The 21,664-nt window shown below is 37.0% G+C and overlaps 1 protein-coding gene and 1 non-coding gene across 2 annotated transcripts in view; both read right to left on the bottom strand.

The window, feature by feature from the left end:
- The window catches only part of CARMIL3 (capping protein regulator and myosin 1 linker 3), a 3,552,770-nt gene that overhangs the window by 2,415,014 nt on the left and 1,116,092 nt on the right, over positions 1–21,664 (bottom strand). The gene's annotated exons all lie outside the window — the stretch shown is intronic.
- On the bottom strand, positions 13,812–13,885 carry TRNAK-UUU. Its single transcript has one exon. It is a non-coding gene; the product is annotated as a tRNA-Lys (tRNA).

Below are 21,664 nucleotides of genomic sequence, written 5' to 3' on the forward strand. Positions count from 1 at the left end.
ATTGTTAAATTTTTCATTATCTGGTTACTGCTTTTGATACTCATATGTACTAAAATACGTATGATGTTTGCTAACCTAGATCCCACAAAACATAAGGTTTCCACTGTGAATTAAAGTAGTACAACACATTTACAAAATTCAGGATCTCCAAAAGACAAACAGTAATCGGCTATCCCAAGCCTGACCCTACTCTGCACCATTCATGTGCAAAATGTAAAATAATGCAGATAACACCACCTTTTTTTCTTTGCATAAGACAAATCACACTTTTTAAGCATAATAGAAAAAATAAGTGCTCCTAAATAAAAAAAATCATGCAGTTTGCTGCTATTAATACTATGAGACAGTAAGTGCTGGGACTAAATTCAAGTTGGCAATGGTTTCAGGTAACTCACTCTAGTGCTGTGCCAGTTGCTGGTCACTTCAGTAAACCTCAAGTAATGGGAAAAAAAGCAAAAAATGCTAAACACTGTATTCAACAATGGATAAGAAAGTTGAAAAATGGGTCTATTACAAGATCGAATGTTTAGATGATCGAACACCTAAACATCAAACTTCTAATATCGAAAGCAAAAAACAGCAACTGGCCGATTTAACACAGGGCTGTTTGCCGGATTTTGCCGTTTTTATCTACTGTAGAGCAATCTCGGAGTTGGTATATTTAGTTTGGGGGGGGGCGGCAAAGCCCCTGACTTAGTTTGGGTGTAAAGTTATTTTTTTTATTTTCGTGGTCAACGGACGTCTTTCCCTGAGACGTTCGACCTTTTTAGGTTCGATATTACAAGTTCGATGTTTAGGTGTTGGATCACCTAAACATTCGATCTTGTAATATAGACCTTTGAAAAATTTATGAAATTGTTTGCTAGCTCAATGCTGCTTTAGTGGTTCTTGTAGCTTTAGCTTGGAGAGCGCAGTGGAGCAGCGGTAGCATTGTCGCCTATAGCAAGAGGTTATCCAGTTCAATTCTCAGCTGGGGTGGCTTCTGTGCAGAGTCTGCATGTCCTCCCTGTGTTTGTGTGGGTTTCCTCCAGATGCTCCGGTTTCTTCCCATGTTGTAAAGGCACACATCTGGAGCATTTCTCCCCAGGCATCCACTGAAAAATGGCTTTGTTCCAAGTCAGACTTTCCTAGTAAACAAATGTTAAATAAAATAAATAACATGTCTCTTGTGCTGTGTTTGTATTTCTTTTTCTATACCAGGTGTATCTCTAGTGAGCCCAAGGATAATATTATCCTCTTTTAAGCTTTGAAAAAGACTAAGAAAATGTATTGGGTGCATTGGTTATAATCTGAGTCGGTTGCCTCTGCATATTCTATGAATCATAAGATTTGTTGGTAAATAAAGACAGGTTTTGCCCAGCTAATTTCAATCTCTGTAAATAATTCCAACAGAATGTCTTTATGTATTTGTGAAGCAATCTTTAAAAAAAATTCTGTGAAATTAAATAAAAAAAAGTATTTCCTTCCAACCCATCTGAAACCATCTTCTTCTTCTGTCTTCAAGTTGTATGCTCAAGATTATGTCCAGTTTTATAAAAGCTGCTGATCTTGTAGTCTTTATTTTCCTGGAAATTCCATTCAAAGTAGATTTTTGAATGGAATTTCTAGGTAAATAAAGACAAGTTTTGCCCAGCTAATCTCAGTCTCTGTAAATTTCAAAATAATTTCTTTATGCATTTGGGAAGCACTCTTTAAATAATCCTCTGTGAAACTTTAAAAAAGTGTCTCCTTCCACCCCATCTAAAACCATCTTCTTCTTCTGTCTTCAAGTTGTATGCCCAAGACTATGTCTAGTTTTATAAAAGGTGCTGAGCTTGTAGTCTTTATTTTCCTAGAAATTCCATTTAAAGTAGATTTTTGAATGCCTTTTCATGTTTTTTCTTGTCCTCTGGTGCAATCTTGGCATCATTTACATTGCCTTCATTTGAACCATCTCTATTTTATCAATAGCTCTTGAGCAGGAAAGTAGACTGAACCAGAAAAGAAGAAGCGATGAATGTAAACTGCTCAAACTACCACTTGCAAAAACATGCAAGCATGGAATACACCATCTGGATTTTTGACAGCAAGTCTGCTTTCCCTCTGCCATCTTATGTACTCCATTTAAGACTGATGTAATTTAAGAACAAAAATTTAAAAAAATATATATAATAAGCTGATTAGGGAGGGGTAGCATCAATAATTTGGGAAGGAGTTTTATCCTAGTGACATTTTATTTTGTTTATGTTTTCTGTTTCTTTACTCTTTTCTTTTTTTTTTAATTTTAACAGAGAGAACACTTTTCATTCTATATGCTTACAGAGTACCAACCTCGTATCAGTTTTCTGGAATTTAGCTGAGTGGCTATGGAGGGCGGCCACGGTGGTGCAGTGGTTAGCATTGCCGCCTCACAGCAAGAGGTTCTCCGGTTCGATTCCCAGCTGGAGTGCCTTAGTCTGCATGTCCTCCCCTCCCACATCCCAAAGACATGCTTCAGGTGGATTGGACACTCTAAATTGGACCTAGGTGTGTGTATGAGTGTGCCTTCTGTGGAAGGTTGGGCGCCGGGCTGGCAACTCGTCACCGTAAAACTCCACTGCCAATCAATGTGCAGACAAGGTGATCAAGAAGAAGAAGAAGCTGAGTGGCTATGGAAGTTTTCACCACTGCTGACCTCCAAAACTCTACTCAGTATTCTAAGTGCAGGTCCGTCAATTGTCTATGCAAAAGAAGAACAGCTTTGATTTCTCACAGTGATGCTTTGTTTGGTAAACTCCTCTATGCCCCCATTCCAAACCCCAACCTTCCCATTGTCTTCTCAACTTAGCTGTACCTTTCCTGAAATAATTTACTCTACATCACTTCTCCAGTTTCTTGTTATCAAATTTAAGCTCCTCATTCATTGCTTTGGTTTTTGTAACCTAGGTAATTAATCTAAATTTCTGTCGCTGAACATACACTGTCATGTATTTAGCACATCTAATTTTGTGAAACCCTTTCTTGCTTTATCCAGCCTACTTCCAGTATTAATACTCCTGCAGGCCTACCTACAGAGCAATAACATTTCCTTCCAGTCAATCTACAGTGCAATTTAAACTGACTTGTTCAAAAATCACAGCCAGTGACAAATTGTAGCTCCTTTTCTCATTGTGGAATTCATTTATTGCTGTATTCCTTATCCTTTCTTTCATGCACTTTTTGACTCGAGAGTAATAGCTACCCCATGGGCCTATATCTTATGGGATACATAAAAGACACAAACATTTGATATTGTACAGCACAAGGTTATTATTAAACATGTTTGAATTTCTAACATTTTTAGGAAACCTTTTATCGGGATTAGCTTTATAGGCAGTCACAGTTTATTATCAAATAAGTAATCTCATGCAGATATGTGAAAATAGGATGCATCCAGGATGCAAAACTGGCAGACTACATTTGTGAGTAGCATGGTGGTGCAGACGTTAACATTGTTGCCTGACAGTCTGGCTCACAGCTGATCTGCTTTCTGTGCAAGACCTTACTTGTCCTGCCTGTGTCCGTGTGGATTACAGACAACATATCTTGTTTATTCGCACAAGGAAGGGCATTCCAGATGATGAGATGGAGAGTTTCTCTACTGTTCATAGTCATGTACATAGCAGTGTGTGTGTGTGTGTGTGTGTGTGTGTGTGTGTGTGTAAAATTATATATATGCATTTATATATATATATATATATATAGATATATATATATATATATATATATATATATATATATATATATACGTGTGTGTGTGTGTGTGTAAAAATATATACCATGTTTATGGCTGCATGTCAGGTAGCTGAAGGCTCAGTTTGTCAAATCGGCTGTAGTACAGGCAGGCACATATTGAGTTCATCACAAAGTACCAGTATCTTTTGTGGAGATCAAAGAGATGGGAAATCTGCTCTTAACCTAATAATTTACAATCTCAGAGCTGTTATTTAAAAGTTACAAAGGGTTTGGGGGTGCAGGGGTTCTCGATCCCCTGTAAGAAACACTTGCTTCTATGTTATATTGTAAAGATTTTTGATGTTCACTGTTCTGAGTTTTGATCTTTTTTGTTTAAATTCTTTTAATTATGTGTAGTCAATTCATTTATTATATTAATATGGTTTGTAGACAGTTGGTCCAAAGTTCATTTTATTAACTGAAACAAAATATGCTGTATGTGATCAAAAGAAATCAGCTAATTTCACACAGCAATTGTTTTAAATATGTGCAAGATCATGCTATAGCAGGGATCATGGAATTCTCCCTTTCCCAATGCAGCGTGATCTCACAGTTGATATACATAATGGTGAAGGGGGGTGTGGGAATGCACTTTTTTTCTGTTTTCCGATCATCTGGTGATTGACCAGGTGATCGACCAGTTGTGTTTAATCACTTGCTGTTCATTTTTTTTTTTCAAACACCCAACTTTCATTTGCCTGACCATGTGAGGCATTGACTGTATACATTGCACAGTTTTGAAGTCAGCTCGTAAAAATAGTAAGCTGTATCTTTTAATCATGTGTACTTGGTACCAAAGTCAATGTAACAGACACATTGCAAGAAACTCCAATAGGAATCAGAAATCATCTCAGGAAGGTATGAAACCATTAATTATATACAGTAACATCTATCATCTATACGCGTTTACAAAGAGTAGAAACTATAAATGTTCAATTTACCCACCCTCCAACCAGTGCACAAAACACAAACAAAATCCCACTGAATATTCATGATGGTAACTATAGCACTGATATGAGTATTAAGTAGTAATTCGTAAATTCAAAAACATCTGCTGATTTCCAAATAAAACACTGATGCAGGGGGCTGTGCCCCCTAAATCCCCCTGCAAATTAAGTATACCAACTCCAAGATCGTACTACAGTGCAGTAATGAGCGGATTTCCTGTTCCACTCACCTTGGACTTTTGGCATTTCAGTCATTCAACATATGCACACGCGCACACACACACACACACACACACTCACACACACACATATATATATATATATATATATATATATATATATATATATATATATATATATATATATATATCCAGAGACAGAGAGAGAGAGAGAGAGAGAGATACATTGGATATGAGAGAGAGAGAGATACATTGGGCATGATATATATAGTATATACATCTGTGTGTGCATATATATATATACATCTGTGCAACTGTGCGTGTGCACGCATATATATATATATATATATATATATATATATATTTATCTATCTGTATATATCCATATATATATATATATATATATATATATATTTATATATATATATATATATATATATATATATATATATATATATTTATACATATGTGTATATCTATATATGTATGTATATATCTGGGTTCCCTTCAGAATTTTGAATTCCCAAAACCTTGAATTTCATATGATTGACACCATATGACTGAAGTTTTACAACTCTGAAATTCTGAACGGAAATCTGCATACAGCGTGGATTGGGAAATTCTCCCTTTTCCTTGCTGCAGTGCGATCACGGAGTTGGTATATTTAAATATTTAAATAGTGTGGGGTGTGGTGGGGTGCAGGGGATCTTTAGGAACGTGGTTTTGTGTTCCTTTTAGATTGATTTCTAAAACTTCGATCATATGGTCTTGACTAGAATGAAACTTGTCTAGTATGAATCCATAAATCTATATATCTATATCTATATGTGTGTGTAAATATATATATATATATATATATATATATATATATATATATATATATAGACAAACACACAGATATATATATATATATATATAGCTATATATATATATATATATATATATATATATATATATATATATCTATAGCTATATATATATATATATATATATATATATATATATATATATATATGGGTCTACATTGTTTCATTGAATATCATTTCGCTGAATTTCATTTCACCCTGACCACTTCGCTGAAAACTCAAATTACTGAAACCTCATTTCACTGAACTGCAGTTAGTATATATGGCACTGTGTAGAGTACTGTAAGGCAAGTAAAAGGTATATACCCTTTTAAAGAAGAATTTACATCCCATTTTGGATCAATGTACCACAGTTCTGAAATACACAAAATCCTTTTTAACTGAATTATATACATTTTTAGGACCTATGGATGTCTCATGCATATTTGAAACTATGGACACTGAATCCCTATTTACAGTTATCCCCAATGAATGGGGAATCAACAAAGTTAGGGAGCTATTGTCTGCCCACAATTTGCAACAGAATAAAATAAGGCTTTTATGTGCTCTACTAGAAATTATACTTGAGAATAATGTTTTTGTTTTTGGTGAACATTATTTCCTGGAGAAGGTTGGTGTGGCAATGGGCACAGCATGTGCCAAAAGCTATGCCAACCTTTCATTAGTACAGTGGGAAATGGATGTTATTTTTTCTAACATCTATGGTGGCTCCATCAAGTGGTACAAGTGCTTTGTGGATGATATTTTTCTGTTATGGCAGGATACAGAAGCTAGATTACTTGAATTCATCGAGTACTTGAATAGTGCAACTAGTATTCTTAAATTTGCATACCAATATTCTAGTCATGAGACTGACTTCTTAGATGTAAAGATCAGCAGAGATCAGTTACAATCGATCAATACTACACTTTTTAGAAAACCTGTCAGGAAAAATAATTTGTTGCATTACAGAAGCATGCATCCACGGCATGACAAGAATAATGTGTTGAAGGGGCAGGTATATAGAATAATGAGCCTATACAATGATGATGTTTGCCTGACACAAGCCATAGGATCTCTAAAGGATGAGTTCCTAGATACAGGGTATAGCCACAAACAGATCAATAATGTAACAGAAGGTGCTTGGAGGGAAAGGCATGGTAGATGCAATCCTTATTATGGTACATTGTATCAAGTGCCGAGAACAGATGGGCAACAACATAATGTTGACATGGACTCCAGTTCTATTAATTTTAGGGCAACGAGTGTAGTGAGGATGCCTCTTATATACGCTAGTAACATCGATATAGTTTGCAATGTTATTAATAGGAATTGGAACATTCTTGGAATTGTTGATGAGTTGCAAGGTACCATAGGTGCCATGCCTCAATTTACTTTTCATAACAATAGAACACACAAGAATTATCTTTGCTATAGATCACAGACTAGTAGTCACTATGTTTACTCTGATAGAATGGGTACTTATATTTGTAAAAGATGTATGGCTTGCAGCCATATAGATGTGGGCAGACGATTTGTACATCCCACAATGGGTTTTACAATTGAGCCCTGTTTTTATGCTGATTGCAAGTTGAGCAATCTAGTATATTTTAGTTATTGTGTGGTATGTTATTCTTTTTATATAGGCAAAACCAACCATTGTTTTAAAGACAGGATTTTAGAGCACGTCAGGGACATCAGGAATGTGAAAGAAACAAGTGCCCTAGCCATGCATGTTAAGAGTGAAGGCACAACACACAAGTTTTAGTTTCTTGCCCTAGAATTGGTTCACGAGAAGGGCAAGAGAGGTGGAGATCTTAATAATAGCACTGAAGCTAGAGAGCAGAAATGGATTTTATTATTTCAAGCTGATAAACCACCTGGGCTTAATAGCAATGTTTCAGTAAAACCATTCCTGAAAAATAGAGCCCTGAAACACTGAGTGATGCTATAGTTAACTAGCAGCTCAAAGCTATGAGTTAGTGCTCTTTTATTTATGGCTTTTATTGTTCATTGAATGTGATTGTTGTTCTCTGAACATTGATTAGTTTTAGCTGAGTAGTTTTTATTAGGTTGGTTATTTAAATGTTCTGTTTGAGTCTGTATTTGTAGTCTGAAAAAGCGTTTTTTTATCCGTGAAAGCGCTTACTATTAAACCTTTTTTGTATACGTGTCGGCTGTGTGTTAGCCGTGTCTGACTTTTTCAACATTGTCATGTAGCCATTTTATTTGTTTTGTTGACTGTTGATAGTGTTTTAATTATATAGTTGTGAATAAACTGGACAGCATGAAGTCTGTGAGTTTAACCTTAAACTAGTATAGCTGACTAAGGTCATGAGATGATAATGAGCTGTTTCTGATATCACAAGGTTTGATTCCCTAAGTCACTGTTTGCCTGCTTCAACAGACAGTCCTCCTGGGCTGTTCCTGAAATGGGACTCTGATTGCAGTGGGCTGCCTCAAGCTGTTAGCAAAGGCATTTCACATAGTCTTTACAATCTCTGCACCCTTCACATAATTGCTGATTTCACTGTATGGTATATGACTACGAATGCCATTGTATCTCTTATAATTTAATGGTTTCGATAAAGAGTTTAAAGGAAGGAGAAGTTTACTTTTATTCATACTTTGTCTATTTTAAATGGGATATTTTGTTTTATTTAGCAAATGGCTCAGTATATCTGCTGTAAAATGTAAAATTTGAAATAAAACTTTTAAACTAAATACTAAATTTGTGATAAATGTAAAGAAAAAGCTGGAAAAAAAATAGAAAATTATTAGTTTGGCATTGAGAAAATACACTGAACCAAAATAAATTAAAATATAATAACCCCACATAAAACCAAGAGCAGCAATCACATATACTGACTCATTTTTTCAGTTCACTAATGATTGAAATGCTGTCATTGAGACTGGATACATTTGCTTCATCCAGTCTAAGTTGCCAAAACATTTCTCGGTGTAAAAGTTTGTTTTGCCAGTCCCCAACATAAAGTACCAGCTGAATCTGTTCAAGTACTAAAAAAAAAAAAAAAAAAAATTTTTTGAACCCTGGGCATATAGTGGAATGCATTGCCAGTGCACTCTTCGTCTTGTTACTGTATGCTGTGTGTTGGAATATTTCTTTATCCAAGGCATTTTTGGTCTTACCTGTGTAAAAAGCAGAACATGAAGTACATGTTGCCAGATATACAACTCATTGTGTTGCACAGTTGTATGTACCACCAGTGATTATACCAACATTTTTGATCAACAAAGGGCCTTGATAACAGGTGTCTGTGTATAGGCATTGGTGACCATGTCCACATTTCCTTGTGTTCAGTAGTCCTGTACTGTCTGGCCTTTTTCTTCCAGGAGGCATTTCATATTAGGATTATTTTTGTAAGTGAAAAGGGAGGGTTCCACAAAATTAATTTTAATTTCCACATCACACTGCAATACAAACCAGTTCTTCTGCAAAATAAGTTAAATATGTATGGCATCCAGGGTATAATGCAACACCATGTTCATGTGGTTATGAAAACCTGGACCATCTTGGTCCTTGTCTGCCTTAACAAGGTGCTGTAACCCATTCTTGATGATCGGGCCATATTTGTTGCTTCTTCAAGTCCACACTTCACCGAAAATCATATCCAGCCATGAAGAGAGGTATCTCCTATTCAGGAATTCTGATTTCAGCCTTTAGAACTATTCAAGACACATGTTGTCATCCTTAGTAATATAGGAAGTTCTAATGAACTGGATTTTCACCACTCCTTTCTTTTGGTGGAATGAGTGGCAACTTGTGAAAAAAAGAAATGTGTTGCAGTACGAGGGTTTTCTGTATATTTAGTTCTCAAATGCTCCATCTGGACACTTCATAATCATAACACCAAGGTAATTAATCCTTTCATGGTTAAAGCAGTAAGTAAATTTAAGAAAAGAGGTACTAGTTTGTAGTTCATGGATGAATTCTTCCAGCTTTACAGTGGTACCACTCCAAATGATTAACAAGTCATCCAGAAACCTGAAATAACCCACGCACATCTCAAAAACAGGAAATTTGAACAGGATTTCAAGCTCCAATCTAAAAAAGCACCACATTAGTGAACATGGCAGTGCAAGTGGCCCCCATGGCTACTCCAGTTAACTGTTTGCAATACTCTCCTTGAAATGTCAAAAATTGTTGTTTAATACCATTTCCATTAATTCAACACATAAAGTAGCTTCTGTGTCTAGTAAAAGTCCATGTTTCCTCACAATTTCTCCAAACCACTCAAGTCCCACATTGTGCAGTATAACCATACATAAGCTTTGCATGTCACAGGTCACAGAAATGCACTCTGTTCCCATTTTGATATTCTTCAATTTGTCCAACAACTCTCAGGAATCATGAATAATATGTGGCTATGGATCAGACAAAAGTTTAAGCTTTTGATCAACGAATTTCACCAAGGGTTCTGTAACTGATTCCCTGACTGCCTTCTTTAAAAGGGTATATACCTCCCACTGTACTAATTATATCAGGTGAAATGGAGGATGACTGATGTTAGAGAGGATTTCGGGAATGACAAAAATCTTCAGAATGATGGGATAATCCACGCTCAAAAAAATCATATAGGCCCTGTGAAATCATATCAAACAAAAACTCACCTAGGGCTACCTTAACTGCCCAATAGACAGTATTAATCTTGTTTATAGAAACAGCTATATACACCTCATCATCCTGTAAGAGATTAGTCATGTGTCCAGAACAGTCTACCCAGTCCATAATGACCAGGTCTCCTCCTTTATCTGATTTCATATACCTGATGTTCTTATTGTGTGTAAAGTTTTTGAGAATTCCTCTAGCTTGTCTGAAAAATTATAACATTTTTGTGTGTCTTGTTGTCCAATAATTCACAAATTTCTTTTTCACACATTTTCTCAAAAATCTTCAAACTGGATGTAATGGAAGAATAGCAACATTTCCTTCTGAATTTACCTGAAAAGTTTTTCCCAGAGTCACTTGTTTTCCTGAATAATATTTGAAAATAAACTTACAGGAAAAAATCTTAAGATCGAGGTAGCTAACCTTGACATTAGCTGTTTCTGAAGGAATAAAATTGTATCCCTTCAAAAATAAAATATGTTGCTCAGGACAAATGGACAAATCTGTAAAATTACAGATATTGAAATAAAAAAGTAATGCTTACAGTACCTTTGGAAGATGTTGAAATAGAATCCTGTACAGTGAAATCAGGTATCACCATCTCAAATTTTGATTCATTTGTCTGTTCCTGTTGTTCTTCCACTTCTTCCCTCTCTTCTGGGGATTTTACCCCGGATTCCATGTGTTGGGCACTCGTTTATTAGCTAACTTCTTTGGCTTTCTCAGGAGAGTTACTTCTAAACGGACTTCCTTGTTTTCACCATTAGTATGGATCATAGTACCTGTTGTTGCAAGAATATTCTTCGGTGGATTCCCAAGGGTGGGGTGGGGTACACACTTCTTTTCCAATAACCTTCTTAGCAGTTTCCTATCTTTTCTGTTTTTAGCTTGCATTAATTTGTTGTCAATGGACTGAAAAATTTTATTAAAATCAGACTTATACATGTAAAAGTCTAAGTCCGTTGTAATTGATTCAACCAGTTTAGTGATCTCTTGTTTATGTCTAAGCATCCGTATTTTTCCTTAATACGAACCTTAGTAAGTTCAAGTCTAGTATGATCAAAAAATTTGAGAAGTTCCAGGTGGAATGGTGAATTAATCTCCACACCCTCTGGAAACGTTCAGATATGAAGTCCCATGTTTTCTGCTCACACTCTCACCCAGAAAATAATTGTCAAGTTGCAGAAATTTGTATTTAAAAAGCCATTTATGAAGAGCATATATTTGATCTTGTAGAGAAAGATAGCTTCCATCTGCAGCCTGAATATATTCTCTCTGGTTATTGTAAGAAAAATTATCCAGCCATTTATATATATATATATATATATATATATATATATATATATATATATATATATATATATATATATATATATATATATATATATATATATACCAGTGAAAGTATAGTTAGACGGTTCCACGAATATGTTTTTTTTAGTACTTGAACAGATTACGGTGGCACCTTATGTTGGGGATTGGCAAAACAAACTTTAACATTGAGAAATGTTTTGGCAACTTTGACTGGATGCAGCCAATTCATCCGGTCTCAATGATAGCATTTTAGTCATTACTGAACTGAAAAAACAAGCCAGTATATTGTGATTGTTGCATTTGATATTATGTGGGGTTATTGTATTTTATTGTAGTTCAGTTTATTTTTCTCAATGCCAAACTAATAGTTTACAAGTCTGAAGTGCAGGCTAAAACTGAAGGACTGTGGCTGACAAAGTTTGCTGATGACTGGAAATTGGGAGCAATCATTGAAATCCCTAGCGATGTCAATATCCTTCAAGGAGATCTTACACAGACTAATAACTGGTGCCAAAGTCATTGTCTTAAACTTAATGCAAAACAGTGTAGAATCATCCCCTTCGGCAAGGGTGATGTTCCTGAAAATTACCACATCAATAGCAATACCCTAAGCACACAGTCAGTGGTGAGAGATCTGGGCACACAGGTTGACAGAAACCTTAACTTCAATCACCATGTCTCCACAGTGGTAAGAAGGGCATTTTATATTGCTCATCTCATAAGTAAGGGCATTGCCTCCAGAAAAACAGAGGTTATAACCCACCCCACCCCACCCCCGTATTCTTCCCTCATCAGGCCCATAATAGAGTACAGTGCTCCCTTTTGTATGTTCCTTTCCAAACACCTGCAGCAGTTGGAGAGACTATAAAGGTTCCTTACAAAGACAATTCATGGTATTTGAGATCTGTTTTATGCAGACAGATTGAAATCATTGTGACTTTACTCTGTGTCATACAGACTGCTCAGAGGCTACCTGTGTCTTGCATATATAGAATCTCTGACCCAGCTTTAATGCAAATGCTGCATATTCGCAAGTCAAATGGTACATGGGTCACTCACTCAAAGGACCTTAACATGGTATGACACACTAACAGAACTTGCTGGAGAGACATATTTTCTCATAGAGGTTGCCTCACCTTTGGAACAAGCTTCCTATTCGTGTTAAACAAAGACCCTCATTGGCCCTATTGTAAGCGTAATTTGGACGACTGGATGGGTAAACAGAAATTCATCCCTGGGGTTCCACCTGTGTCCCTTTTGGACAGGGGCAATAGGTGCTGATTGTAGTGTCTGCTTGAACCAGACTCCCTTGGGAACATTGGTTAGGCTTGTAAGGGTCATGGGGCCATTAACCTAGTAACCTCCTATGATCCTATGATGCTATGATCCTATGAATAATTTTTTGCTAATTTTCTGCTAGTTTTTTCCAGCTTTTTCTTAGCTATAAGTTTAAAATAAGTTTTGAAGGTGGGCACTTCAACATTTAATCAATGTCGTCATGAAATTACATTTCAATTGGTTGTTTCCAGGGTTGTGTTTCAATCATTTTAGAAGGAGGTGAGAAAAAATTAAAAGGAAGTGAGACAGTTTCATTCATGGTTCTGATGATGTCTGTATAAATAGATGAAAGCACTCAACCATGATTATATTTGATCAAATAAATGTGTATTTTGAGGAACTGTGGTTGGTTTGGCTTGCTAGTTGTTTTTGTTTTTTAGAATATCAGATTAAATACAGCAATATGTATTTATGAAACAAGTTCCCAGCTGCTTCTACTTGTCATGGAAAATTAAACAATAAGCATACTGTTTTATCCCATGTGTTGTTTTATAAATTTTAACTGCTGTTAGATTCATAGATTAATACTAGCCTCACTGCTCTTGTGGGCCATTTTAAGTTTAGCCAGTTATCCTATGTGAGAATCAAATTCTGCATCTTCTGTTTGTATGGTAAACACTCTAACCATTATGTGAATCTCCCACTTGAAAGGAAGCAACTGCTATTTATTACGTTTGTAGGCAGCCACTAGGCCTGTAGCAGGCAGATCATGGAGGAGCAGAACCCAGTTTCCTGAGTGCCCCAAAGTATAGTCTGTTCAAGTGACAATAAAGAAACAGCTTTTTAACAGGTCAGAGTTTGAGGCCTCTGTGCTAACAAGAAGTATTGCCCCTGGGTGGGCTTGAACCACCAACCTTTCAGTTAAAAGCCAAATGTGCTAACCAAATGCACCACAGAGACATATATGAAGATATTCTCTGTTGTTCTACTTTCAGCTACACAGAATACCATCTTCTGTCTTGTCTACCTACTCAAGTACCTGAAGAGCCATGTGTGTCTTTTGCCTAGTTAAATGTCTCAATCATATCTTCCTCCATCTTTTCACGTGATTTTCCTCTTACATCTCAACTCCAAGTTCGGAAGCATTTATCTCATTTAATAGTTACTCCCAGTTTCAAGCCTAAGCTAGCTCTCCACTCCTATCTAGGTGTAAAACAGTTCATTCTTTTGGATTAGCTGCCACAACTTCTGCAGCATTTTAGCTTTCCATCATGCAGTGTGTGAAAATAGGAGCCATGCCAGGAGAAGTAGGGTAGTGGATGTATGACTTGTGCCAGCACAGCTAACTGGAATTTTGCAAATAATTATATGTTATTTGTATATCAAACTGATTTGTACAGATGCTTGGGCTGAAAATGTATTTGTGAGGTTTGCTTGTGTTAAATGGTATCAACAGTGCACCCTCTGAAATGGAAAGAAATGTAGATGTATTACCGTAACTGAATGAAATGTATATGTTTTAATAGGGGATACTTGGACAGCAGTGGTTAACCAGCATGCTTACCTTAAGAAAAATAAGTGAAATGTAAATGAGCTGTTAAACCATTAAAACATCACCTCAGAGTGCTGAATAGGACCGGAGATGGTGGGTCTGGAAGAAGACTTTGTTCATTAGCTCAGTAAAAAGAGGAGAAGAACCAGGCACTGCCATAAACATTTAGGTGTGTATTGCAGCCGTCTATGGTAAATTCCTGTCTCAGCTTCAAAGGGGGATACTGTGAGAACCTAGAGTCAGGTGACCAGATGAGGTCATTCTGCAAGCCATCTTGGATATTTTATTTTACACGGAGTAATCTCTGAGTATTCAGTATTTTGTTTTGGGGAACCTGACTAGAAATACTGCTGACATATTTCATTGTGCCTTGCTCTATTCAGTAAGTTATTAGGGAATAGTAATTCTCTTAAATTCAATAAGGAGTATAGTGAAGCTTACTTTAGAGATTTTTTTATTGTATGAGTCTGTCCATCAATGTTATTTTCAATATTTCCTGTGATTTGAACTCTGTGGTTTACTGTAAATATATATATTCAGTATTTTCATGCTCCTTTATTATTAAATATATTTAAAGTTTTCATTGTTGCTGGTCCTTTAAGCTTCGAGTGTGTTTGTATTTATTTGGTGACACTGTGTGGGCCACTCCAGAAGGCCTAGCTGTCTTGGTCAACTACCATTTGTATTAGTATTAATAATACACAGTATGATTGGAGCCCTTTGTTAAGGGCCTTAGAGTAGTTGATTGTGGAGTGTCTGGTGGCGGTAATAACTACCTTATACTCTGGGCAGAAGGGGACACAGCAGGTAAATCTGTGCCAGCCTTTCCCATGGGTGTGTTTTAGTAAAAAAAAAAATCAAATCTCACAGTGTGTGTGTGTGTGTGTGTGTGTGTGTGTGTGTGTGTGTGTGTGTGTGTGTGTGTCAGCTGCTTGGAGCAGGGACACGAAGCACTGAGCTTACAAACAGGGTGCTGGAGGTCTTGGCTTGGACACTCGGCTGAGGATTAACCCTACACCTGTACCAGTGGGGAGTCTTATTGGGGACCTGGAGGGAGAAAGATTGAGACATGCAGACATGGACTGTGTGTGTTCTCTGTGTGCTCTTAAAGGAAATTGTGCTTGATGCAGAGAGGTCTGCATCTGGAAATACTGAGTGCATCCATTTGTATTCCAAATACATGTCCTTCTCCATTGTCAGTGGTGAGGGCTCCTTGATTACTGGCCCAGCATGGGGATGTCATACAGTGTTTAGCACTTTTTGTTTCTTCTCTTCCCCAATCTCTCTAATCCTTCCCATAATCTCATATCTTTGTGAAAACAATATATCAGTTTCATTCCTGTTACTTACTTCACTATACAAGTTCCTAAGGTAATTACAGTCTGGGACCAAACAAAATGTTTTCCATTACCCTCTCCATTACAGGACAAAAAGCTCAATATCTTCTCCAAAATCCACAAAATAATTTTATAATCAAAAAGGGTGGTCAATGAGGAGCATTCTCTAAGGTGGAATATATAATGATGTGATGTGCACAATTATTCTAATGGTAATGCTGCTCCTGGGGACAATGAAACAGTACAGAAAGTTTGTCAGTCACTATAGTACCAAACTCACTCCTGTTACAGACCTTAACTGAAAGAACAAGAGAGATAAGATTGTGTTTATACCGAGTTGTGAGCAAGTATTTCTGAATCTGAAGGAGGTGTTGAGCAGACCATTCATACTAGCTAACCCTGATTATAACCAAGAATTTATTGTGCATGAAGATGCTTCACACTATCATTTGTGAGGATGCAGTCTTCCAAAACAAGAGTACCTGGTAGCATATTTTCATTGCAGATTTCAACAAAGAAAAAACTTGTACACAGATGTATTGGAACATGTCTTTGGAAATGTTGTGCACACTCCAAATTAGCATGCATATGTTGAAAACAGATCTATTACCATCTATAGCATGATGTCCTATAACAATATAACAACAACTATGAATGAAAAATTGTGCTGTAATGCAATTTATATAGCTTTAACTTCAGCATTTGACAGGGTCATACACAAAACACTGATCAATAAATTAGTACAACTAGGTATTGATGTACCCTTGATAAGAAGGGTAGCTGCATGGCTTGCAAATGGAACATGGCAAGTATCACACAGCAACTGGACAGGTGAAATCCTTGGTTACAGTCAGGGTGTCTCACAGGGCTTTGTCCTAGGCCCTTACTTGTTTAGATTGTATCTTTCAGACCTAACTTTTTCATTTGAGGTGTTCTACAGTCTATATGCAGACGACCTGAAATTGGGTAAACTGATTAAATGTGTTACAAATAAGGAATGTTTGCAAAATAACTTGACTAAATTGATCATTTGGGCACAGGAGAACAATATGTTGGTAAATACATCAAAAACTAAGCATATGAGATTTGACAGACATAAACTGAATGGTGAATATTTAATACGGCACATAGTGATTGAAACTGTAGACTCATTTAAGGACCTGGGTTTTTGGGAAGATTCAGCTATGAGTTTTTCTAATCAAATCACCTAATTGGTTAATGATACTTAAAGAACTATAGGTTGTATAAAAAAGATTTATAAAGTCTAGGAAATCAAAAATAATGAAGAATATAAGAAAACAAGCATGAGTAAACTGGAAAGAGTACAGTGGAAAGTACAGTGGAAATATACCAAGGCATCCATGGATGTGAACATTTATGTTATTATCTGAAGTTGTTCACTGTGTCTTACAGATATCTAAGAGGAGATCTTATTCAGATATATAGGGCATCTAGAGACAACTCCCTTTGTGAATGTTTGGGGTTATCAAAAAGTACTAGAAAATCATCAGACAACATACGTAGAAGATTCTATAGGAATGAGAAGTGTACTAATTGGTTCTCTGACAGAGTAGCCGATGCATGGAACAGACTACCAAATTACATTAAAGCAAGTACTAGTTTAGATATTTTTAAGAACCGCCTGGACACTTATTATGGGAACAAGTGTTTTGGTATATTGGCATTAATGCCCAAGCTTGAAATATTTGTATGCATGCATGTAACATTTTTCAACCCCAATTATATGATAGAAAATTCACAACAGTTACAGATCATAATCCTTTGAAGTAGTTTCATTGAGCTATTGTGCAAAATAGTAATATTTTAAGTAGACTATCCTAATTTAAATGTTCAAGACAGGGAACTGGGTAACATAACTACAGGAATTTACTTTCTACCCAGGCTGCTAACAGCCAACAAATATTTCTTTGCTCCTTACTGATGATGATAGTGAGATTGTAGTCTGAGACTATCACATATAAACGTATAGCACAGTGGACAGATTTTAAGTCCTGTACCCCAACATCTCAAGTCTCAGAAAAAAGGAACGCTCAGAAATAAACACTGGTAAAGTATGACAAGGATGCAGTCACCAAAACATGATATTAATATGAATACTCACACACACACACACACACACACACACACACACACACACACACACACACACACACAACTTAAAGGTGTGATAATTTAACAACATATTATCCCTTCCTTAAAGTACAAGGTATTGTATATGCCCAAAAGATAAAATTGTTGAAGAGGTCATATGTAATATCAGTTTATGCACATTTTCCACAGCTGTGCTTAGAATTCAGATTAGGACATAACCAGATACCTGAACACTGTTTCCTTATTCTATTTTCACAGCATTACATTTTTAAGTAAAACAAATCATTAACATTTTATTATCTACTACTATAATCAAAATGGGTTACTGAGGACTTGCTGTGTTCTATGCATTATTTTACCTTGTTAGTACACAGATGTCCTGCAAAGTCAGTACCATGCCTGAATGATAAAAAGCTCTCTTTCAAAAAGGAAGTATAACCAGTAATGAAATGGTTCAACTGCTCGGTGGCACTTTATATCTACAAAAGAATGTATTGCCAAGGCAACTCATAATGAAACCTTAAAAGAGTAAGCACTCATCTTCTCTGGTGGGTGGGAAGCCTTCTAATAACCTTTAATACTAGTTTCTTAGCTTGTGTCATCTTTCGGAGTTGTACTTATGCAAAATCATACACAGCAAAGATAATTTTCAAGGGCTGATATCAGTAGCTATCTCAGTAAAATATATTACAGTATTATGGTATTTCAAGAAGCCTCCAAGAAAACAAAATTATAATAAACACCATAATATACTTCATTATGTTTTAAATTGTATTTTAAAGGTGTCTTATGTCATATGCTCATAAAAGTGTACTACACTACGCATATGAAAAGAAGATAAATTTTGAACTGATAAGTTTCCAGTACACATAGTAAGTTTTTTTTCTGCCAATCAAGTAGATGTACATAAAACACATGAAACCACCACTGTAAAATATGTGTTTGGGTGTGTATGTATTATATATGTATATGGGTCTATATTAGAATGTCAGATGTTCAGAACATCGACATTCATAACAGCGACTACAGAGGCTTATAGTGACAGAATATTGAAATACAGTAACAGCAAACTGCACAATATCTTATGCACATGTTTTTGCAGGAGGGCAAGCCCCCCAGAACACAACATGTAAAGGGGGGGGCTGCACCTCCCCACACCCCCTGCTAATTATATATATGAATTCTGAGAACTCACTATAGCTGGGAACGGGCAAAACCCTAAACCCAGCTGTAGTGCATTCTCACAATCCCATGCTCTCACTATGCAATCTGTTGTAGTTCGCTTTTATGGCATTTCAATGTTTTGCTGTTTTGACCTTCTGAGGTAGCTAGTGTGAACATCGATGTTCTAAGCATTTGATGCTCTAACAGGAACCTATATATATATATATATTATGGGTCTACTTTGAAAGACCGACACGCCACTTCGCCGACACAAAAATCACCGACACCAGATAACCGACAACACATAAAACCGACAACGCAAAACACCGAACACCATTACACCGACACACCGAACGTAAACAACACATTACACTACATAGCATAGCGACTAGCCCTAACCCAAACCCTAACCCTAAGGTCCGACACTATCGCACACTTCACCTACCTGCACCCTAACCCTAACTCACTTAACCCACCCCTAACCCCAAGGTCCGACACTATCGCACACTTCACCTACCTGCACCCTAACCCTAACTCACTTAACCCAACCCTAACCCCAAGGTCTGACACTATCGCACACTTCACCTACCTGCACCCTAACCCTAACTCACTTAACCCACCCCTAGCCCAATGTCCGACACTATCGCACACTTCACCTACCTGCACCCTAAACCTAACTCATTTAACCCGTCCCTAAACTACAGTTCCTCACTATCACACACTTACCTTACCCGAACCCTAACTCCGACACTAACACACACTCACCTTTCCCACAGCCTAACCCAAAATCCCACAATATCGCACACTTACCTGACCGCTCCTAACTCCGTCACTGTCGCACACTTACCGAGTCGCGATCACACATTACCCTTGTCGGTCTTTCCGCTGTCGGCAAATCACCCTGTCGGTAAACTTACCTGTCGGTCGTTTGGTCTTCGTTTTCCGCGTGTCGGGGAATCGTCGGTTCGGTCTTTTAAAGTAGACATATACATATATATATATATATATATATATATATATATATATATATATATTTACTGTTACAGTATACCAGTATATATACTATATACTATGTTCAGTGCAGATGGTGACAAAGTATACTGATATTCTAAGTCGAATGTTTACATTGTCAATGTCATGAAACATTTAACATCAGATCATTGAGTTCTGAAATTATGTTAGGCATGCATGTTTGCAGGTAAATGGAGTTTTCCTGGTCAGGGTTAGAGTAAGAAATAGAGTACAGGATATTTTAGATTTGTGTGTATGTGCACATATTTCTTTTGAGTGTTTGGGATTTAGGTTTAGGTTAGGTGATAGTTTGTATGGTGTGTGTGTGTGGCAATGTGTACGTGCTTTGTGTGGGGGCCATTACTTGTATTATTTAGTAATACTCTTAGAAAAAGAGGTTTTGGGTAAGGTAATGTGTTGGACTAGGGTTAGGGGCAAAGGCAGGATTAAGCTTACAGTTAGCGTACGAGTAAGGTGGGATCACCTGTCTCTCCCTAAACCTAGCCCTGCTTCCCCCAGAAATTTGGAAAATGCTAGTAGTTGGTTTCAGGAGATACTCATAGGTTCATAGGTTCATAGGTAGGTACTAGGCTATTGGCCCTAGGGTCCATACAAGCCTAGCCAAAAAATGTACCCTGGCTTTTGCCACCCAAGAAAATGATTTTCCTGTGCCCCTGTCGAGCAGAGCCACAGAAGTGATCCCCGGGGTGAATTTCCCATTTCCCATCCAATCATCAAGATTTTTCTTGAAGAGTGCTAATGAGGAGCTCTGTTTGAAATAGATAGGTAGTCTGTTCCAGAGTATGGGAAGTCTCTGGGACAGGAATATATCCCTCCAGCATGTTCTGTTTATTGTGGTGACAAGGTTAAGGTCCCTAGAGCGTGTAGCTCGGAGGGATTGGGATTTCTTTAAGTGGAGCATGTCCAACAGCTCTGGGTTTGACATAGCTTTGTATGTTAGGCAGAGATCGCCCCTGAGTAGGCGATATGCGATGGAGTAAAGCTGTAGCTTTTTAAGACGGTCTGCATAGGGCATCTGTTTGAGGCCAGTAATCGTCTTTGTGAGGTATTTCTGTGGTCTTTCCAGTGTTGTAGATGTCTTGTGAGGTACATACCAAAAGGGGCGTTGTACTCTATAATGGGTCTAATGAGTGATGAGTAGAGGGGAACAATGACCTCTTTTTTTCTGGATGAGAATCCTTTTGTGATGAGATGAGCCACATAGAAGGATTTCCTGACCACTGTGGCGATGTGATTATCAAAGGAGAGACTACTGTCCACCTGTGTCCCAAGGTCTCTTATCACATTTTCGGCATTAAGTAGACTACCAGCTATGTGGTAGTTCATGGGTACAGAGTTTTTACCAAAGGGGATGACAATACACTTTTTGGCATTGAGCTTCAGGCCATGGCTTTGACACCAGGTATCCGTCTCAGTGAGGCCCTTTTGTAGTTTGTACACATCATTAGGAGTTTCAATTATGGCTCCTAGTTTGCAGTCATCTGCAAACTTTGTTAGCCAAAGACCTTCTGTGTTGGCCTGCACTTCAGAGAAGTAGATACC

This window comes from Protopterus annectens, chromosome 16.part0 (assembly GCF_019279795.1).
Source record: "Protopterus annectens isolate FY-2018-M chromosome 16.part0, PAN1.0, whole genome shotgun sequence".
NCBI lineage: Eukaryota > Metazoa > Chordata > Ceratodontiformes > Protopteridae > Protopterus > Protopterus annectens.